Here is a 19672-nt window from a genome sequence, read left to right as displayed (position 1 = left end):
TGTAACAACGCTGCACATGCCTATGCCTCACACACTGGAGCCACCAGTGCTGTGGGCTAGTGTGGTGTCCCAGACCCCGGAGCCACAGTTTCTCAACATGTGCTCATGCTCCAGACCCAGATCTGTGGCTGCTCCATGGGCATTGTACATCAGCCACTGGTGCCACCTCCAATGCGAGCCACCTCCAATGAAGCCAGTGTCAAGAGGGATCCCCTTAGCCATGATTTCCTCCATGGGAAAAAAAGAGATTACGAGGACCCCAGAAGCCTTTGTCACTGAAAATCTCAGCAGCCCTTGTTGCTGCTGTGGATACCCACAGCCTTGGTTGTTAAGGACTCCTGCAATCTTTACTAACACTGACTTCAGGTGACAGAGCTGCACAAAAACCATGCTGCTGTGCCCTCACCAGACCTGGAAGTTCTGCACCCGACTCAGCTAGATCCCAAACACCCACCCACAGGTGAAAATCTTCCCCCACTAAAACCAGTTGGTAAAGCCTAACAGAGGTAACAACTCTATCAAATGCACATGTATCAATGCAAGGCAATAAGAAAAAAAAAATCAAAGAAACATGGTACCACCAAATGAACACAATACTTTTCCAGCAACCAACCCTAAAGAAATGGAGATATGCAAATTGCCTGACAAAGTATTAAAAATAATTGTGTTAGGGGAGCTCAGTGTGCTACAAGAGAACACAGATAGACACTTCAACAAAATCAGAAAAATAATATATTAGCAAATGAGAAGTTCAATAAAGAGATAGAAATCATGACAAATGAGGCATGAGTTGTTCTCCTCCCAAATCTGAGGAGAGATATGGACAATCAGGTACATGAAGCTGAAAGATTTCCATCCAGATTAAACCCAAAGAAGACTTCACCAAGACACATTATAATCAACCTGTCAAAAATCAAAGACAAGTCCATCTGCAGATATTGTTATGGTGGATGCAGCCAGTCAGGTGCTTCTGGGCTCTGGTCTCACCTCTCATGTATGTGGAAGTGCTCATCCAGGTGGGATATAAGCCTCTTCTTCCAGTGATAGGACAACATATTTTGGGGTAGCAAGTATGTCAACTTCTGGGTTTCTTTTGTTATATTCAACATGTGGAGAACATTTATGGGAGGCACGGGTTGTTCATAGGTTTAATGGCAAGACTGTGTTTAGGAGTTCTTGAAACTATGCCCGATGGTAAAGTTTTACAGTATTACCAGGAGTGTGACAAGATTGAGGAGTTAGGACCTTGAAATATACAGAAAGAAATCTCATCTTCTTTTGACCGAGTTATCAAGGTGACAACTCAAGAGATGATTGCTCATTCTGCTGCTACCCTCATCACAAATTCCTTCCAGGTGAACACTCTGAGATCTATGGTACAATTCATTGGTAGAGAATCCAAGTGTTGTGGACTTTGTGACTTTATAGTAACCATCTATCAGGAAGAGGGCATCCTAGGATTTTTTATAGGTCTTGTTCCTTACCCTTTAGGTGACATCTTTTCTCTGTGGCTCTGTAGCTCACTAGTTTACCTCATTACATCTATGCACTGGACAGTGGAATTTCTACCATGAATGAAATAAAGACTTATTCCTAAGCTGTCACAGGATTTTTTTTTGCTAGTATATTGACCTATCTCTTTGTGCTTGTCTCTAATCTTATGGCTGTCAACAATGATGGGTTTGCTGGTGAATCTCCTCCTTACCCCCCAATGTATACTTCTTGGATAGATTTCTGGTGCATGCTACAAAAACAGGAAATATGAGCTGAAGAAATGTTTTGTTTTTCTGGAAGGTCTTCTTCAGGAAGACTTATTGTCATGATCTGAGAATGTTAATTTGAAGATGTGGGGCAGGGACAGTGACATTTCTATAGTCCCATATGCACAGAATTATGGGAGAGAAGGCTGATTTCTATACAATGTGGTACACTTTTAAAATAATCACTTAATATTGGAGAAAAATATCAAAGACAAAGACTTTTGAAAGCTGTAAGAAAAAAGAAGTTCTTTATGTATAAGGAAACTTCTTATACGATGGCCTTATAAAGCTTTCAGTGAATTTCTTAGCAGAAACTTTGCAGATCAGGAGAGAATAGGATGATATATTTAAAGTTCTGAAAGAAAAAATTGCCAAGCAAAATACTTTACCTGGCAAAGCTGTCTTTCAGAAATGAAGGAGAGATAAAGACTTTCTCAGACAAATAAAAGCTGAGGGAGTTCATCACCATTAGATCTGCCTACAAGAAATGTTAAAGGGAGTCCTTCAAGTTGGCGTGAAAGGATGCTAATTAGTAACAAAAATATAAAAGTATGAAACTCACTGGTAAAAATAAGTGTACAGTCAAATTCAGAATACTTAATGCTGTCATAGTGGTGTGTAAATCATTTGTAACTCTAGTAAAAAGGTTAAAAGACAAAAATATTAAAAATAACTACAGCTAAAATAATTTGTTAATGGATACACAATATAAAGAGATGTAAGCTGTGACATTATAAACATCAAAAGAGTGTGTATGGAGTAAAAGTGTAGAGTTTTTGTATGCAATTGAAGTTAAGTTGTTATTAGCTTAAAATAGACTGTTATAACCATAAATTGTTTAATGTAAGCTTCATGGTAACCACAAATCAAAAACCTGTAGTAGATACACGAAAGATAAAGAGAAAGGAATCAAAGCATAAGAAAAACAATCAAATCACAAAGGAAGACAATAAGAGAGGAAAAAAGGACCAAAAAATCAACAAAACAGCCAGGAAACAAATAACAAAATGGCAATTGTAAGTCCTTACCTCTCAATAATTACCTTGAACGTAAATGAATTAAATTCTCCAATAAAAGCACATAGAGTGGCTGAAGGGAATTAAAGAAACAAGACTCAGATATGCTGCCTACCGGAAACTTACTTCAAATTTAAGGACACACGTAGACTGAAAGTGAAGGGATGGAAAAAGATATTCCATGCAAATAGAAACCAAAAGAGAGTAGGGCTGGCTATGCTTATATCAGACAATAGTCTTTAAGTAAAAAGCTGTAAAAAGAGACAAAAAGGTCATTATATAGTAATAAAGGGGGCTAATTCATCAGAAGGATATAACATTTGTAAATATGTATACACCCAACATTGGAGCGCCTAAATATGTGATGTGAATATTAATTAATCTGAAAGGAGAAATAGCAATAAAATAATAGTAGGAGAGTTCAATACCCCACCTTTAACAATGAATAGATCATCTAGACAGGAAATCAATAAAGAAACATTGGACTTGAACTACACTTTAGACCAAATGGACCCATCAAACATGTATAGAACATTCTATCCAACTGCAGCAAATACACATTCTTCTCAAGTGCACAGAGAACATTCTCCAGGATAGATCATATGTTACACTACAAAACAAGTCTTAACAAATTTAAGGAGATTGATATCATATCAAGTATCTTTTCTGACCATGATGATATGAAACTAGAAATCAATAACATGAGGAAACCAGGAAAATTCACAAATTGTGGAAATTAAACATACTCCTGAACAACCAATGAGTCAAAGAAGAAGTCAAAAGGGAAATGAAAAATATATTGAGACAAATGAAAATGGAAGCACATCACATCAAAACTTGTGGGAGGCAGTAAAAGCAGTTCTAAGAGGGATGTCTATAGTGACAAACATCTCCATGAAGAAAAAAAAGAAAGATCTGGGTATAGATCCAAAGGAAATAAAATCACTATCTTGAAGCAATATCTGCATTCCTATGTTCATTGGAGCATTATACACAGTAGCTAAGGTATGGAAACAACTGAAGTGTCCATCAATGGGTGAGTGTTTATATATATTAATATAATATGTATATTTATATATAATATATAACACATATATTGTATATAACATTACATATAATATTTAACACACATATTATATAACATTTGACATATATAACATATAACACATATATCATATAACATATATGTTATATATAATACATAATATAAAATATATTATGTATGATAGAACATTATTTGGGCTTAATAAAGAAGGAAATCCTGCCATTTATGGCAACAGGAATGAATCTGGAAGACATTATATTAAATGAAATAAGCCCAATATGGAAATACAGATATAGCATGATCTCACTTACAAGTGAAATCTAAAAAAACTGAACGCATAGAAACAGAGTCGAAGGGTGGTTACCAGGAGTAGAGGGTGGAGGGATTGGTGAGATGTTGGTCAAAGGGTACAAACTTGCACTTCTACTATGAATAAGTCTGGAGAGCTAATGTACAGCATGGGGACTATAGTTAATAATAATGTGTACCCAAAATTTGCAAAGAGGGTAGATCTGAAGTCTTCATTCTCACAACACAAGCATGCGCACACATGCACACACTCAGTAACTATGTGAGTGATAAATATGTTAATTACCTTGATTGTGGTAATTGTTTCACAATATATGTGTATATGAAAACACCACTTTGTACACATTTAATATAAGCAATTTTTATTTGTCAGTTATACTTCAACAGAGCTGAAAAAAAAGGAAAAAAATAAACTAGCTGTTGGCAAACTTTTTCCGTAAAGGACCAGCTAGTATATGTTTTCAGCTTTGCAGGTCACAGAATCTCTTCTGTGATTATGTGAAAGTGGCCATGGACAATAAGGAAACAAATGACATGGTTGTGTTCTGATAAAACTTTATTTACAAAGCAGGAAGTGGGATGAACTTGGCCTGTGGGCTGTTGTTTGCCAAACCGTTACCTAAAGCAATGGGGCTATAATGGTGGGATGTCAGATATCAAGGAAGAGATGCAGGGAGAGATTATTTTCTAGGAGATTAGTGGAATTCACTTGGTCAGAAGACCTCTCTGGCATCCTTAAACCACTTTTGATTTTCTTGAAATTCACTTGTTCATTTATTTATTCATTAATTCATTGCTTAAACCATTGATTGAAAAATGCACGTTCCCTCTGTCAGATCCCTGTGAGCAAGAATAGTCACTGACTGCTGGGGTCAATGGCTGCAGTTGCTGCTCCTAGCAATGCTCCCTCTAGGAGTCCTTGCTAACGTTCCTGCTGTTGGCTTCAAGCTGGCACTTTTTGAGAGAGGCTCTTTCTATGGAATTAGGAAGGACTGGTCTTAAGTGCAAGAAAGACATTACTGCTGTAAAGACACTCAAAACATTATATTAATAAATATGTCTAAAATAATGAAACCCATTTTCTATAATCAAATCAGTACCTACTGATCAACATGAATTTTGCCTTCCAAAATAGTTACTTGGAAATCTTACCACTCTCAAGATATTGCTATTACTCTGAAAAATTTTAAAATTCCAGAGCATATGGAATGTGCTTTTGAAGATTTTTTTCTCATTTATAAATGCAACACGTTACATTATAGAATTTTTAGAAAACAAAGAAATGAAAACAACATCATATGTAATCCTAATACTATTACCCAGTCTTGAAAACATGACACATATATTCCTATTATCTCTTGCATAGCTTTGTTCAGTTAGGTTGCTATAAACCATGTGGACATTGGTTTGCTGGGCAAGAAAAAGACTACGTTGGGGTAAAAGGCAGCTAGGGAAGTTGGAAGGTGTGGGTGGGATAGTGTAAGTCAGTCTTAGGAGGATTGGAGCCAAGCAGGCAGGGTTGGGACCTCACTGTGCCAGCTCCATTCTGCAGAGAAAGTCCAGTGCTGCATGCAGGTCATTAGTGTGGGTGATACCCAGGGTGACAGGGATCTTCCCCTAGGACATACCCTTCCAAATAGTCATGAGGCGTCAGCTACCTGTGGGGTACTGGCACATCTATTGGGACAAAATGTGGCAAGTGCCTATCACAGAATCCGGCTGTTCAGTCAAGTATTTGTTGAATGAATGAATAAAAGTATATTTCTTTTGGAAATCTAGTGAGTAGGAATTCTTTATCCTTTAAAGGTAGATTTCATTTTTGGAAATAGCCAATAGTCATTTGAAGTCAATGTTTTGACACAGTGAATTATCAATATGTGTGACATTGTTCCTGAACATAAATGAGGTTTAACTCTAAAATAATGGGAACAACTGGGATGGTAGTTGGAGGGTTTGGATTCTAGTCTCTGCTCTGACATTATATGCCCTATAACTTTGGGGAAGCCCATTCATACATCCATCTATCCATTTATCTATCCATCCATCCATCCATCTATCCATTCATACATCATGGTGTACAGGGGAGACAAGATCTCTGTCTTTTGGAGTTTACAGCCTTCTCTATACCTAATGAATCCAATTTACGACAAGTTTCTTGGTTGGGAGAATTATTTTGGCTTTCTGTACCTGCAGCCTTGGTTTCGCAACAGACTTGCCAGTCACTGTAGCTGTAAGTTGGGCACAACATTTATCTTTCTAGGATGCAGTTTCCCAGTGTTTTTAACAAAAGGGTTCAATTAGATCATCATGAGCTGGCATGCAGATCATAATGATCTAATTAAAAATTCTTGCACCATTAAAATTCTTCAATTTTTTCTAGAAATGACCCCAAATGGTCATACCCCACTTTCCTATTTCAAAATCATCTTTGCAAGTAGGATAGAAGACCAGAATGTTTCAGCCTCAGGAGCAGATAGATATTTGGTATAATTTTTAAATTTGTTTTTTAGAAGTTATTTATAAAAGTAATACTATTATAATCAATGTAGAAAATTTGGAAACAAAGAACAGCAATACTAAACACACACATATACAGTCATGAGTTGCTTTACGGTGGGGATATGTGCTGAGAAATGCATCATCAGGCAATTCCACTGTTGTGTGAACATCACAGGATGTACGTACACTAACCTAGATGATACAGCCTACTAAACACCTAGGCTATATGGTGTGGCCTATTGCTCCTGCGCTACAAACCTGGATGGCATGTTACTGTACATTAACAACACAATGGTAAGTATTTGTGCGTCTAAACATTCCTAACCGTAGAAAAGGTCTAATAAAAAAATCTTACGAGACCACTGTTGTATATGTGATCCGTCATTGACTGAAATGTCATTATATGGTGTATGACTGTGTGTGTGTGTGTGTAAAACTCAGATCATTGTATTATTACCCCACGTGGAGGTAGCCACTACACATGTAGATGAATCTACACTCATTGATAAATAATACCTATTTTGTCTATAGAGAGGAATAACTAACACAATGAGAAATGAAATGATGCCCTACATGTTTTATAACCTCCTTTCACTTGGTAATATATTGTGAATATTTTCAGCATTTCCTCTTCAACGACTTGCTTTTTTAAAAGACTGGAAGGCGTTCCATTGACTGCGTACAGTGGCAGCACTTTCAGATGTAACTTTCCTCCTCCGTGGGGCGAAACAGCTCGTGCCCAACAGTCCCACCTCCTTTCCACCTCCTTTTCTTTCTCCTCTTCCTTCTGTTTTTCCTCTTCCTCTTGGCTCTTCTTTTTCTTCCTTTCCCTCTTTCTTCTCTTCCTTCCTCTTTCTTTTCTTTCCCCTTCTCCTTTTTCTCATCTTTTTCTCTTCTTTTGATATTATAATTGAGCCGGTCATTTGCAGACATGTCAGGCCAGTGAATAGATCGTGTGTGTGCATGTGCCTGTGCGTTTTGATGGCTGCGCTGCTGGCCTTGAGTCGGCTGATGCACTGAAGGCAGGTCTTAGAGACACCTTTGGAAAGCCCGTTGGTCCTCGGGGAGTCGCAGCCTCACTGGAGCATTCAAGGTGGTAGATGTGGGTCAAATATAAGAAAGGCTTTTTATTTCTTCTTTGGGTTAGACATACACGGGATTGAATTGAGTCATCTTTAGTAGTGAGTTCTCTGTTTCTGGCTGCATTCGAGCGAGCAGAGGCTGTTGGACTGCTCCCTATAGGCGTTGCAGTGTTTCCGGATGAAAAACCGTGTCTAAGCCAAACATTTTGGTCCTGTACCAGATTTGGATTTTAGTCTGGGGGTACCTTTAGGTTAGATTCTGTGATCTCTAAACTCCTTCCAAGTATTAGATTCTCTGATTCCATGACTCTTGTGACATAGACTTTTTTTCTAAGGTGCTAGTATTTAACTTCCTGAAACTGATGCTGGTAAAAAAACTTGAATGGAAAAGGAGGTTTAACTAATTGCAAATAATGAGATTTCAGTTTATTTGGGAGTTTCAATAGTTCAGGCTTTCCCTACTCCTCATTTCTATGGATACATGATGGGATGCCTTAATGATGAGAGTATTAAATGTATGTGGAGGCAGGTAGGGCAGGTGATGCACACACGTTCTAGACAGACTGATGTTAGTTTCTACCTGCGTGCTTGAACAAGCTACTAGGTCCTGCATGAAATGTCACACTAAAGACCCCTTAAATGCCTTGACTGAGCAATTTGGCCGGACCCTATCTTCCCATTTCAAAACGTTTCAGATTTCCTTTGCTCCGTGAAATGCATGAAAGCTGCTTCTGACCACAGAGACTAATGTGCTGTCCCTTTTATCTCCAGAACGGGCTCCCAATTGGTTCCAGGGAAAGTGATTTCCCCAAAGTTGGCTGCCAGCTGTAATTGGCTTATATGTGACCCATCCATTTCGCCATGCTCGTTAGAGCTGGGTGCTGGGGTCTCTTCAGTCCCTGGCAGGCAGCCGGACAGAGGCAGTGCACACTAGCTGGTGCAGAGGTGGAACCCTTGGAGGTGGCTGGCCTACCTGCGTACTCCGTGCACCGTTGGGTGAAGCGGGTCTAGTGTGGAGACTGCCCTGGAAACCAGGCGGACAGTGGGAAATACTGATGGAAAAAAGACTCCATCTTTCCTCCCTTTTTATTTCCCTCTTCCCCTCATTTCCTTCCTCCATTCTCCGTTTAAAAGCAATAGTGATGAATTGTACAAATCGCTTGGGTGTGAACCTGGCTTTGCCACCTCCTTCCTGCAGAACCTTGGCTAAGCTTCTAAGAATGTCACTGCCTCAGTCTCTTCATCTGTAAAACGGGAATAACAATAGCACCTACTTCAAAGTGTTGTTGAGAGGACTAACCTGGTTCATGTAAATAAAGCACTTAGGACAGTGCCTGGCGAGTCAGGAGGGCTATGCAGGCGCTGGCTAATTTTCTCTGAGGGGACCCAGTGCCTGCTATGGCCTGAGCACAGGCTCTATGCTGGGTGTTGGGTACGTCTCACATTTGCAGAGCCCCAAGAAGACATGACGGACTTTTCCTTTTCCTCATCTTCCTACCTTCCCATGTTCTCTCCCTCCTCTTTCTTCCTTTCTGTATTCGTTTCCTATTGTTGCTGTAACAAATGATCACCAACTTTCTGGCTTAAAACGACACAAATCTATTGTCCTACAGTATGGGTCAGATGTCTCACCGGGCTAAAAAGTCAAGGTGTCAGCACCATGTGTTCCTTTCGGGAAGTTCTGGGGGAGAATTTGTTTCCTTGCCTTTTGCAGCTTCTAGAAGCTTCTCCCATTCCTTGACTCGGGGTTCCCTTCATATCACTCTGCTTCCATTGCCACGTCTTCGCTGACTCTCTTGCCTCCCTCTTTCTCATAAAAGCCCTTTGTGATTACCTTGGGCCCAACGGAAATCCCCTCCAGGATCTCATAAAAGCCCTTTGTGATTACCTTGGGCCCAGGAAATCCCTCCGTCTCAAAATCTGCAAAGCCCCTTTTGCCATAGAAGGTGGCACATCCCCAGGTCCCAGGGTTCGGACATGGTTACTGGGAGGCCATTAGCCTGCCTACCACACTGTTTTCTCCCTTCCTTCCTTTTTTTTTTTTTTTTTTTTGAAACAGAGTCTCGCTCTGTTGCCCGGGCTAGAGTGAGTGCCGTGGCATCAGCCTAGCTCACAGCAACCTCAGACTCCTGGGCTCAAGCGATCCTCCTGCCTCAGCCTCCCGAGTAGCTGGGACTACAGGCATGCGCCACCATGCCCGGCTAATTTTTTTTTGTATATATATATTTTAGTTGGCCAGATAATTTCTTTCTATTTTTTTAGTAGAGACGGGGTCTCACTCTTGCTCAGGCTGGTCTTGAACTCCTGACCTTGAGTGATCCACCCGCCTCGGCCTCCCAGAGCTAGGATTACAGGCATGAGCCACCGCGCCCGGCCTCCCTTCCTTCCTTTTAAAAATGCTTGTTTAAAAAAAGTCCTGTTCATGAACTTCCCTGAGCCGGTGTGGAGCATGGGGGGAGCTTGGTTCCAGGCCCGTCACTGCCACGGACGTGCCCCATGTGTGATCCTGGGTAAGAACTAGCCCACACCTGTGACACAGGGGTTGGACTCATCATGCAGCACCCAACCTCAGATGTGCAAAATCACCATTTCCTTGATTTTCTTTTAATTGAGCTCATTAAATTGATCTGACTCTGAAGCTGCTGAGCCCCCACCTTGCTTGCTGTGGGAAAATCACTCTCACTCTGCTTGGTGGAGCTTTCTCCATTCCCGATTGTTCCAAGCTCAGGGCGTCCCAGAATGCACACTCCTCAGGCAGGCTACTCCGGTTTTCACAGCATTGGTCTCTAAGGCCCCCTTTGAGATGTCCATTGTCCCAGCCAGTGTGGTCCCTATGGTACCATGCACGCAGCCAGAGAATTTTGGTGGTCTTGATAACCCCTGTGCCTGGCACCCAGGAGCCCTGGTGCACCTCATAGCCCTTCCTCTTTGGGGTTTAACCAGCTGAGGAAACAGGGTCTGAGGCCCTGGACCCACTGACCTCCACCTGGTCCCCATTTTGGGGACCCTCTCTTGGTACTTCTCTCCTGCTACACTCAGTGTAACCTTGTCAAAAGGATTTTTATTATACAAAGTCCGGGAAGAGAAGTGTCTTTTGGGCAACTTCAGCTTTGGGCTTTCCAACATCTACTCCTGCGGAAGCAAAAGAGTCTGCCTCTCTGCTTAAAACAGCTAAACAGAAAAAATATTAATTGAACAAGTGCAAGTGAATGGATCGATGAATTATCCTGCCTCGAACAGTTTTCAAATGCTATTCTGCAGAGCCGCTCGGTTCCTCAGAGCGAGATCTCACGGGTGGAGTTGTAGATCTGCCTCCCTCACTTCGACAGGAGCAGCCACTCTGTTGTTCGTTTAGTGCATTAAAGATTCTAAGGATTCTATGGTTAAAAAATATTTGAAACCACTGGAGTAGGTGATCTCTAGGGCCTCGGTCAGTTCCACGGTGTATAATTTTTATGCTTCAGCAAATTCAGCGGCCTTATGAAGATGTCACTTGTTTCTATTATCTGGCTTTGTATTTAGCCAGAGTCCTCTGTTATTAAAAATGTCCGTATAATTCACCTGCAGCACAATAGTCTTTGTTCATAGCAATGCAGTGTGTGACCTAGGGAGACATAAGCTTTGCCTGTATCCCTTATTATTTTTTTTTTTCAGAATGTGTTTTTAAACCTAGGATTATTTCATTGAAGGGGATAACCATTTCAACAAGATATTTTACACATGCGCACACACGAGCACACAAACATACGCATATGTATATAATATATACAAAATGATAAAAATGCATGTCATGGGAGAAAATTGGGAACATCCAGAGCAACTTAAGAAGAAAATAGAGATCGCCAATAACTCCAGATTGATCACTGTTTACATGTGGGGATATTTTCTTTTCTAATATTTAAAAAATTATTTGTACAATGTGTACAACAATTACTAGTACAAAATAGGGAATGTGCCACGTTTGTAGTTTTATATGTTGATTTTTTTCATATAATATCTCATAAGCATTTTTCTCATGTCATTAATTTTTTAAAAAACATGATTTCAATGAGCGCCTAAGACTCTATAATATACGTGTGCCATAGTTGACTTACCAAGTTCCCTATTACTGGATATTTGAAATGTTTCTAATTTGTCATGATTATCAATAAGAGTATGAGGAACACATCCATAGACAAATGTTTACTTGCATCCCTAAACATTTCTTGAGATAGATTCGAAGACATAGTGAGCTATGATAGCATGACTACACTCTAGCCTGGACCACAGAGCAAGACCCTGTCTCTAAAAAATAGAAGACATTTAAAAAATTTTTAAGAAGTGACAATCTGTGTGGTTTTAAATTTAATGGAATATCTCAGCATCTCCCATAGAACAGTTTTTCCTAAAAAATAAAGGATGCAGAAATAAGAACATGGCTAAAATAAGCCAGAGTATTTACATATAAAAATGGAAAAAGAGAAAAAAAAGTCTTCTAGTTCTGATGTGACCCACTGTTAAGGTCTGAATGTGTCCCCCAAAATTCATGTGTTGAAACTTAATTACCACTGTGACAGTATTAAAAGGTGAGGGCAAAGCTCTCATGGATGGGATTAGGGACCTTATAAAGGGGCTTGTGGGAGGGGGGTTTGTTCTTTTTTGCGTCTCTGCCGTGTGTGGACGCAGCCTTCCTCCCCTCTGGAGGACGCAGCAAGGAAGCACCATCCTGGACCTTCACCAGACACTGAACCTGCCGGCACCTTGAACTTAGACTCCCCAGCCTCCAGAACTGTAAGGAAATAAATTTCTGTTCTTCATACGTTGCCCAGTCTATGGTGTTTTGTTATAGCAGCACAAACAGACTGAGACACCCTCCTTTCAGCTGACTCTGTTCTCTAACACAGTGATCATAGGGTGGTGTTTGTGGACTTTGTTCCATCAGGCTAGTAAAAGTACCTGGGGCTGATGAGTAGGGCCTGTCCTCAGGGAACCTGTTTAGAGCCATCCCAGTGATTTTTCATTTGGCAGCACAAGGATTTAGGTTATAATTCCAATAGGAAAGAGCCTCTGAAGCCGATCTGTGAACGTGGTGCTCTGCCCCAAATCCCATGGTAGGACAGTAACAGATGCCATGTCTGCCCAGTAGAAAAAGGCCCCAGGTTCCTTTCCAAACTTGCGTGAGTTATTGAATCCCTCAAGAGGCTGCAGGGACCTTTTTTCCATTACAATTTGGTGACTTCGGTTTCACCGTTGGAGTTGATCTTGGGGCTTCTTCTCTCTACCTGGTTTGCTCTTCCTTATAGTGTGTTACAGTGATTATAATTCCTTTTAAAATACTTTAGAACAATTAGTGTGAGAGTAGGCACGTGCCCGTTAATTTACCTGATGGTCAGGTAACACACCAGCAGCATGCACAGTCAGGGGTGGACAGCTACCATTCCATCATGTGGAACCAGACTCCAGACAGAGGGGGCTACTGCAATCTTTCTTCCGTCGTTTCTAGATCACCAGCAAAGGATTTGCTAATTAGCACACTGGTATCAAAAATGGATTTTTATTGGCAAATTTAGTGACTTTTAATTTTGATGAATGCTCAACATGAGCTTCAGATATGCAGTTTGGGCTAAAATAAGTAGCTTAGAGACATTCTCCTGTCTTGCATGAACCTAGCAAGGCTTGTAGCCTGTAGATTCAGGGATATCACTTGAACTGGGATCCTTGATCAGTTCTTGAAAGGGATCCTTAATCAGTCCTGTGTCCAACCATTGGTTTAGGAGGTTTCTGATCACAGGATTCTAACCAGCGATCATAGAATCCTGCTCTAATCTGCTTTGAATAAACTTTCATACAGGGACAGATCAGAGCACCAGAAATGTCAGAAAGCTAGGGCTTCTTCAAGCCCTAGAATTGATCAGATGAAGTGCTTAGTGCCTGCTTTGTTAATGAATGTCTATTTGATTAATGCTGGTAGATGTGACTGTTGGCAACCCAGGACAACTGGACCGAGCTTCAGTCTTTCTTCTGCTAAATCAGAGATCACAGAGGAGTCCGTGGAGGGGTTAGCCCATGTTAGACAATGTCTGTCTGGCTGTGTATCTTCTCCTAAGTACAAGGATGAGCCAGCCCGTCCAAGATCTGCATCTGATTTGATTCAGGGAATCTTATCTGAGTTCCAAGAGCAGTTCTGGCTCTAAAACCATTAAAAAAAAAAAAAAAAAAAAGACAAAAGGGAAAAAAAAGAAAGAGAAAGAAAGAAGAGGTTGACTATTGCTATTTAGGCTTTTGTGTGTAATTTTAATTTTGATGGACCTCTTCAATGGTAGACATCCATAATGGATGCAATACGGCAAGACAAACAAAGAGAGCCCGTGCACGAACACAGAGGTACTTGGTCCATGGTGTGGCTATGTCAAGTTCCTGAAAGGCCACGCTGGCTGTGACACTGAGCCCCTCATTTACATTTCTAGCTGTGACCTGAGGACTGAACTGATGTGTGAGCAGGGAAGGTAGCTTCCCACATGAATGATGTGCTCACGACCTTTTTCTGTCACCTCCTCTCGAGAAGATGTTAGGAAAAGTTTTCTAACTTGGTTGGTATAAAAAACCAGATTAGGATAATAAGCTTGAAAAATTCCACGGTATTTCTCCTGTTGTAGGTGTAAATTCAGTGGTTTTTCACATAGTGGGTAGCAATAAATGTTCGTTAAATGAATGAAGTTTGTTTTGGGATTTAAGCTAATGGAGCAAATCTGTTGTCTGAATTTTAAAATCTTTGTTTTCTTAAAGTTAAAGAAAAATATCTGATGGTGTCCTGCATTTCCATAATACTGCTACTGTTAATTAATAATGATAATAGATAACAGGTATTAAGTGTTTACCCTGTGCTACTTGTTCAGCTTCCTAAATATTATGTAATTTAATCATCACAACTCAATTCTATTATTATCTTCAATTTTATTTTTTTATTTTTATTTTTGTTGTTGTTAGCCTTACAATGGAAAGGATGTATATCCTCAATTTTAGCCGAGGTAACCAAGGCTTGGAGAGATTGTCATGCACCAAGACACATGGCTAAAAAGTAGTTATTTTACTTGAACCCAGGCAGTCTGCTTCTAAACCCCATGTTTTAAACCCCAAGCATTACTGCTTCTCTGTTTTTGATATCATAAGCACCGCTATTGTATAATGTCTTCTTAAAATAATAATTTTTGGAGTATCTCTTCTTTTTTTTGCAACACCGTCACCCAGCAGAATCCCTTGCTATTTATGGGGTTTATTGTCAGCATTCATGCTGAAAAAGTTAGTGTCTTAACCTTAATATCCCTAAAGATTAAACCTGTGGATGTCTGACAACAAGAATACAGCTACCACTTAGTGAGTGAATATTATATACCAGACACTTTGTACATTTTATTGCTAATCCTTACAAACAACTCTGAGAAATAATTAGTTACTTCATCATCCCCATTTACAGATGAGGAAACTGAGGCTCAGAGAGGTTACATGAATAGCTTTGGGTCACATAGTCTACCACTAGCAAAACTGGGATTTGAACACGGGTCTGTGAGATGCCCTGATTTTTCTTGTTCTAATTAGTGCTTAGGCCCATTCTGGGCTATAGCGCTGGTGTAGCTTCCATGTACGTTTCCTCTGGGAGATGTTTCCTTTGTAAGGCTTGGAATACCCAGTCGGATCTGGCAGAGTGTCTGGTCCGGTTAGGAGCAGCTCAGACATTTGCCAGGGACTCACTTGGGCTGTTTCTTTGAACCTGATCGGCTGTCTTTGTACTGACACAGCAAACCCCATTGTTAGGGGAAGGGCGGCCTGTCTTACTCTGCAGGTTGAGCTGGGCAGACCCCAGCTATGCTCATCCTGACTTGGATTAGTACTCTTACCAGTAATAAAAAATTAATTCTAGCACTTGAGCTAATTGGGATGAAAAATGTGACACCCAAGCCAGAAATAAGCTTAATGAAGCCCATTAAATAATTTAATGATTACATAATTACATTCATTTAAAATGCAGGAATTGATTACTCTCAAATTAATTTTACCATCTCTGTACCTTTTTGAGTACATTTATTTTGAACAAAATGAAGGATTAGTTTCATTTCTGATGGGCACTCTGCCATTAATAACCATGTCTCATTATAATGAGAAAATGTTGTGTTTTGAATAAGTTCATGTGACCATATATTTCCAGATAACAGACAAGCTTGTTCAGCGTGGAGATTTAAGCTATTGAAAGGGTCTTACTAATTTGAATCATAAAATTAGTAAGTGGAAGATTGATGTGCTCAGTGAACGGAAGTCTGGATGGTAAAATCTGGTGCAATCCAGCTAATTAGGGGCTAGAGCAGGGTGTTCTGGATGCTCCAAACCAGTTGCCAAATAAGGTATATGGGATAGGAAGGGCTAAAACTTAAAGGCTTCAGAGTGGACACACAGGGACACAAAGGAACATAATGGATACTTAATGCTTTTCTAGCATCTTTTCCTTCCTCCCTTTCCAAAAGCCCCTAATTTCTATTTGGCAATTTTGAGGTCGAAGACTCCTTCCTAGGCTCCAAGGGTACAGCATGTGACCTGCTAAGCCAACTGCTGCATTTCTTCTTCTTCTTCTTCTTCTTCTTTTTTTTTTTTGAGACAGAGTCTCACTCTCTTGCCTGGGCTAGAGTGCCATGGCTTCAGCCTAGCTGACAGCAACCTCAAACTCCTGGGCTTAAGCAATTCTCCTGCCTCAGCCTCCCAAGTAGCTACAGGCATGCACCACCATGCCCGGCTAATTTTTTCTATTTTTAGTTGTTTGGCTAATTTCTTTCTATTTTTAGTAGAGACGGGGTCTCACTCTTGCTCAGGCTGGTCTCGAACTTCTGAGCTCAAGCAATCCTCCCGCCTCGGCCTCCCAGAGTGCTAGGATTACAGGCGTGAGCCACCACGCCCGGCCTGCATTTCTTCTTTCTGCCCATTGTGATCTGTGTGGAGGTGAGTCTGCGACCTAAGGCTGTCCAATTACAATGAATCTCAGGACCCTTTCAGGGAATTCTGGAACAAGACTCTCTTTTTTTATTTTGACTATGAATGAAGACGCAGGCCCACAGAGGAAGCCAGTCTTAGGACAAAACTGAACGGAAGAAAGCAGAACTGAGAGACAGAAGGACAGCAAATCTTGGTGACAGTGCTGAATCCCAGCATCAAGCCTCTCCTGAATCTACATTTGGGCCTTTTCATTACAGGAGCTAATAAATTCCTTCTGTTGTTGAAACCATTGTTGCTTACAATCGAAAGCATCCTGAAAGAAGTAGGATTTCATGGTTACAGGATTTTTCTTTGCAAGTATATACTTTACAGCTTTAGAATCCTAGAATTTCAGGCCTGTGAGAGACTTTAAGGGTCACCAATTCCAATAGGGGTGCCACCAATTCCAACAGAGATACCATGTGATCTGAGAAATTGATTTGTGGTCTTATATGGGTGTCTTGCATTTGCATGTTTTCAGAATGCTCCAGATACTCACGACAAAGGCTGTCTTTCAGGGAGCTGAGCAGGGGCCACCATGCCATGAAACCATTAGGGTTGGGCAATGAGCTGAGATGCTCTTTGTAGTCAGCAAGATCTGACGATAGCAAATCCTTGCTCTTCTACTACGTAATCTAGGCTGTTTCTATACTTGTAAAATGGGCATTACTTTGTGGATTTTAAAAAAAACAAATGTGTGTGTGAAAACGGAAATGGAGATGTTTATGAAACATCCTGGGGCGTGGCACACAAACAGTGCATAGTGCTGGTTAATTTCGTTTACTTTTTCTTTTGAAACCAGAAAGTTCTTGATGCATCAGTGGTTTCCCCCAGTCTTTCCCTTCAGGTCTCTCACTAGAGACTCAGGGATCTGATTCTTAGGAAGATACACATATCTCTAGAGGATCTATTGGTCATTTACACTTCTATGAAAATTTGAAGTGGCTAGCAGTGATTTATTTGTTAGGATCGATGAAAGATGGGAGTAAGCAGATTTTGATTAGGGTGAGAGGTCAGATGGCACGTTCCTGAATGCCATGGAGGGTGTGTTGAAGGAAGAGAAAGGCATCAAATAGAGACAAATAATCCACTTTTCCAGACAAAGGTTTTGGGTCCTTTTAAGGGTGTCTGAAACACAAATAACATTGGTGCCATTGTGGAGCCACACCACAGTGAGGAGTTTTGCCTTAAAAGTATAGTTTAATTATCACAAGTCACTCCCTAACAGCCTCTCTGGAGGGCCCGACAAGGATACTCCTGTTCTTATAACAGCTTCTGAGAAATAAGGGGTTTTCAGGCATGAAAAATACACATCATTTTATAATGGCTGAGAAACTCTTTTTTTCCAAACATTTGTTAATTTTTTTTTAAGCCAAAAAGACATATTTGCTTATATAACTTGAGCACTCCGTGGAGTCACACGTCAGTCATAGCAGGATTCAGGGGCTCGACATGAGGAACCGTCTCTCTCCGTCTCTGGTTTTCTTGATGTTGGCTTCATTTTCAAACAGGATGACCCCAAGTGGTGGCGAAGATGACTACTGCCTGTCCCAGGTTTATTAGCTTAGCTTTGCATATATAATCTCCCGTTCTCAATGCAAGTTTGCCAGGTACCTATTATTACCCCCATTTTACAGGTGAACAAACTGAGGCTCAGAAAAGTTCAGTAAAGGTCAGCTAGCATGGAAAGGCAGAACCTATTATGGATTGAATCGTATCTCCCCAATATTCCTATGTTGAAGTCCTAACCCCCAGTATTTCGGAATTTGAGCTTATTTGGAGATAAGTTCTTTTCATAAGTAATTAAATTAAAATAAAGTCATTAGGATGAGCCTTAATCCAATATGACTGGTGTATTTATAAAAAACGAAAATTTGGAGACAGACGTGCCCAGGGCAAAGATGATGTGAAGAGACATAGGGAGAAGACGGCCATCTATGAACTAAGGAGAAAGACCTAGAACAGAAATCTTCCCTCACAGCCCTCAGAAGGAACCAACCCTGGTTGGTCTGAGTGCAGTGTTGTTACAACTAATTGATCACAACCAGATTTCTTTGTTCCTTCACTCCCACAGCTTCAGTTAACTAGCCTTAAAAAAAAAAAGGAACCAACCCTGCTGACACCTTTTTTTTTTTCAGACAGAGTCTCGCTCTGTTGCTTGGGCTAGAGTGCAGTGGAATCATCATAGCTCACAGCAACCTCAGACTCCTGGGCTTAAGCAATCCTCCTGCCTCGGCCTCCCGAGGAGCTGGGACTACACACCACCACGCCTGGCTAATTTTTCTGTGTTTAGTAGAGATGAAGTCTCGCTCTTGCTCAAGGCTGGTCTCAAACTTCTGACCTCAAATGATCCTGCCAGCCTGATCTCCCAGAGTGCTAGGATTATAGGTGTGAGCCACCGTGACCAGCCCCTGCCAACACCTTGATTTTGAACTTCTAACCTCCAGAACTGTGAGACAATACATTTCTGTTGCCTAAGCCACCCACTTCGTGGTACTTTGTTGCAGGGGCCCTAGTGACCTAACATAGAGCCCAAATTTGAGTTCAGATCCGTCTGACTCCAAAGCTGCTGTTCTTTCTCCTGCACCGCACTGCTCCACCACGTGGTAATGTGTGTTGCCAACTGAGTTTTACAAGATGGATTCATTTTCTGAACTGGAAAGTAAAATGTGTTTCTGGATGGGACTCAGTAGGTACTTTCTGCTGTCACAAACCCTTAGAGGAAGGCGAGCACTTTCTCCAGGCAGCTGCGCTTGAACAACTCCAAACAATCCAGGGTGAAAGAAGCAAACACGTAATCTTCCCACTGAGTAATTGCTGATTATAATTGAGAGAACATTTAAATGTGTTCAATTAAAGTCCCACGTGTATAGCCGTGGTGACAGCCCTTGGTGGCCCTGACAAAGAGGAGAGTTTGCTTTTGCCTTCATGGGTAACCTGAAGAGGCAATCTGAGCAGCACTGA

General features: G+C 40.8%; 1 pseudogene; it reads left to right on the top strand.

Moving 5' to 3' along the window:
• Positions 1 to 943: 943 nt before the first annotated feature.
• On the top strand, positions 944 to 1842 carry LOC123625353 (annotated as a pseudogene).
• The last annotated feature ends 17830 nt before the right edge of the window (positions 1843 to 19672 follow it).

Source organism: Lemur catta, chromosome 20 (genome assembly GCF_020740605.2).
Source record: "Lemur catta isolate mLemCat1 chromosome 20, mLemCat1.pri, whole genome shotgun sequence".
Classification (NCBI taxonomy): Eukaryota; Metazoa; Chordata; class Mammalia; order Primates; family Lemuridae; genus Lemur; species Lemur catta.
Note: the sequence above shows the minus strand (reverse complement) of the source record. Positions and strands in the feature narration are given on the sequence as shown.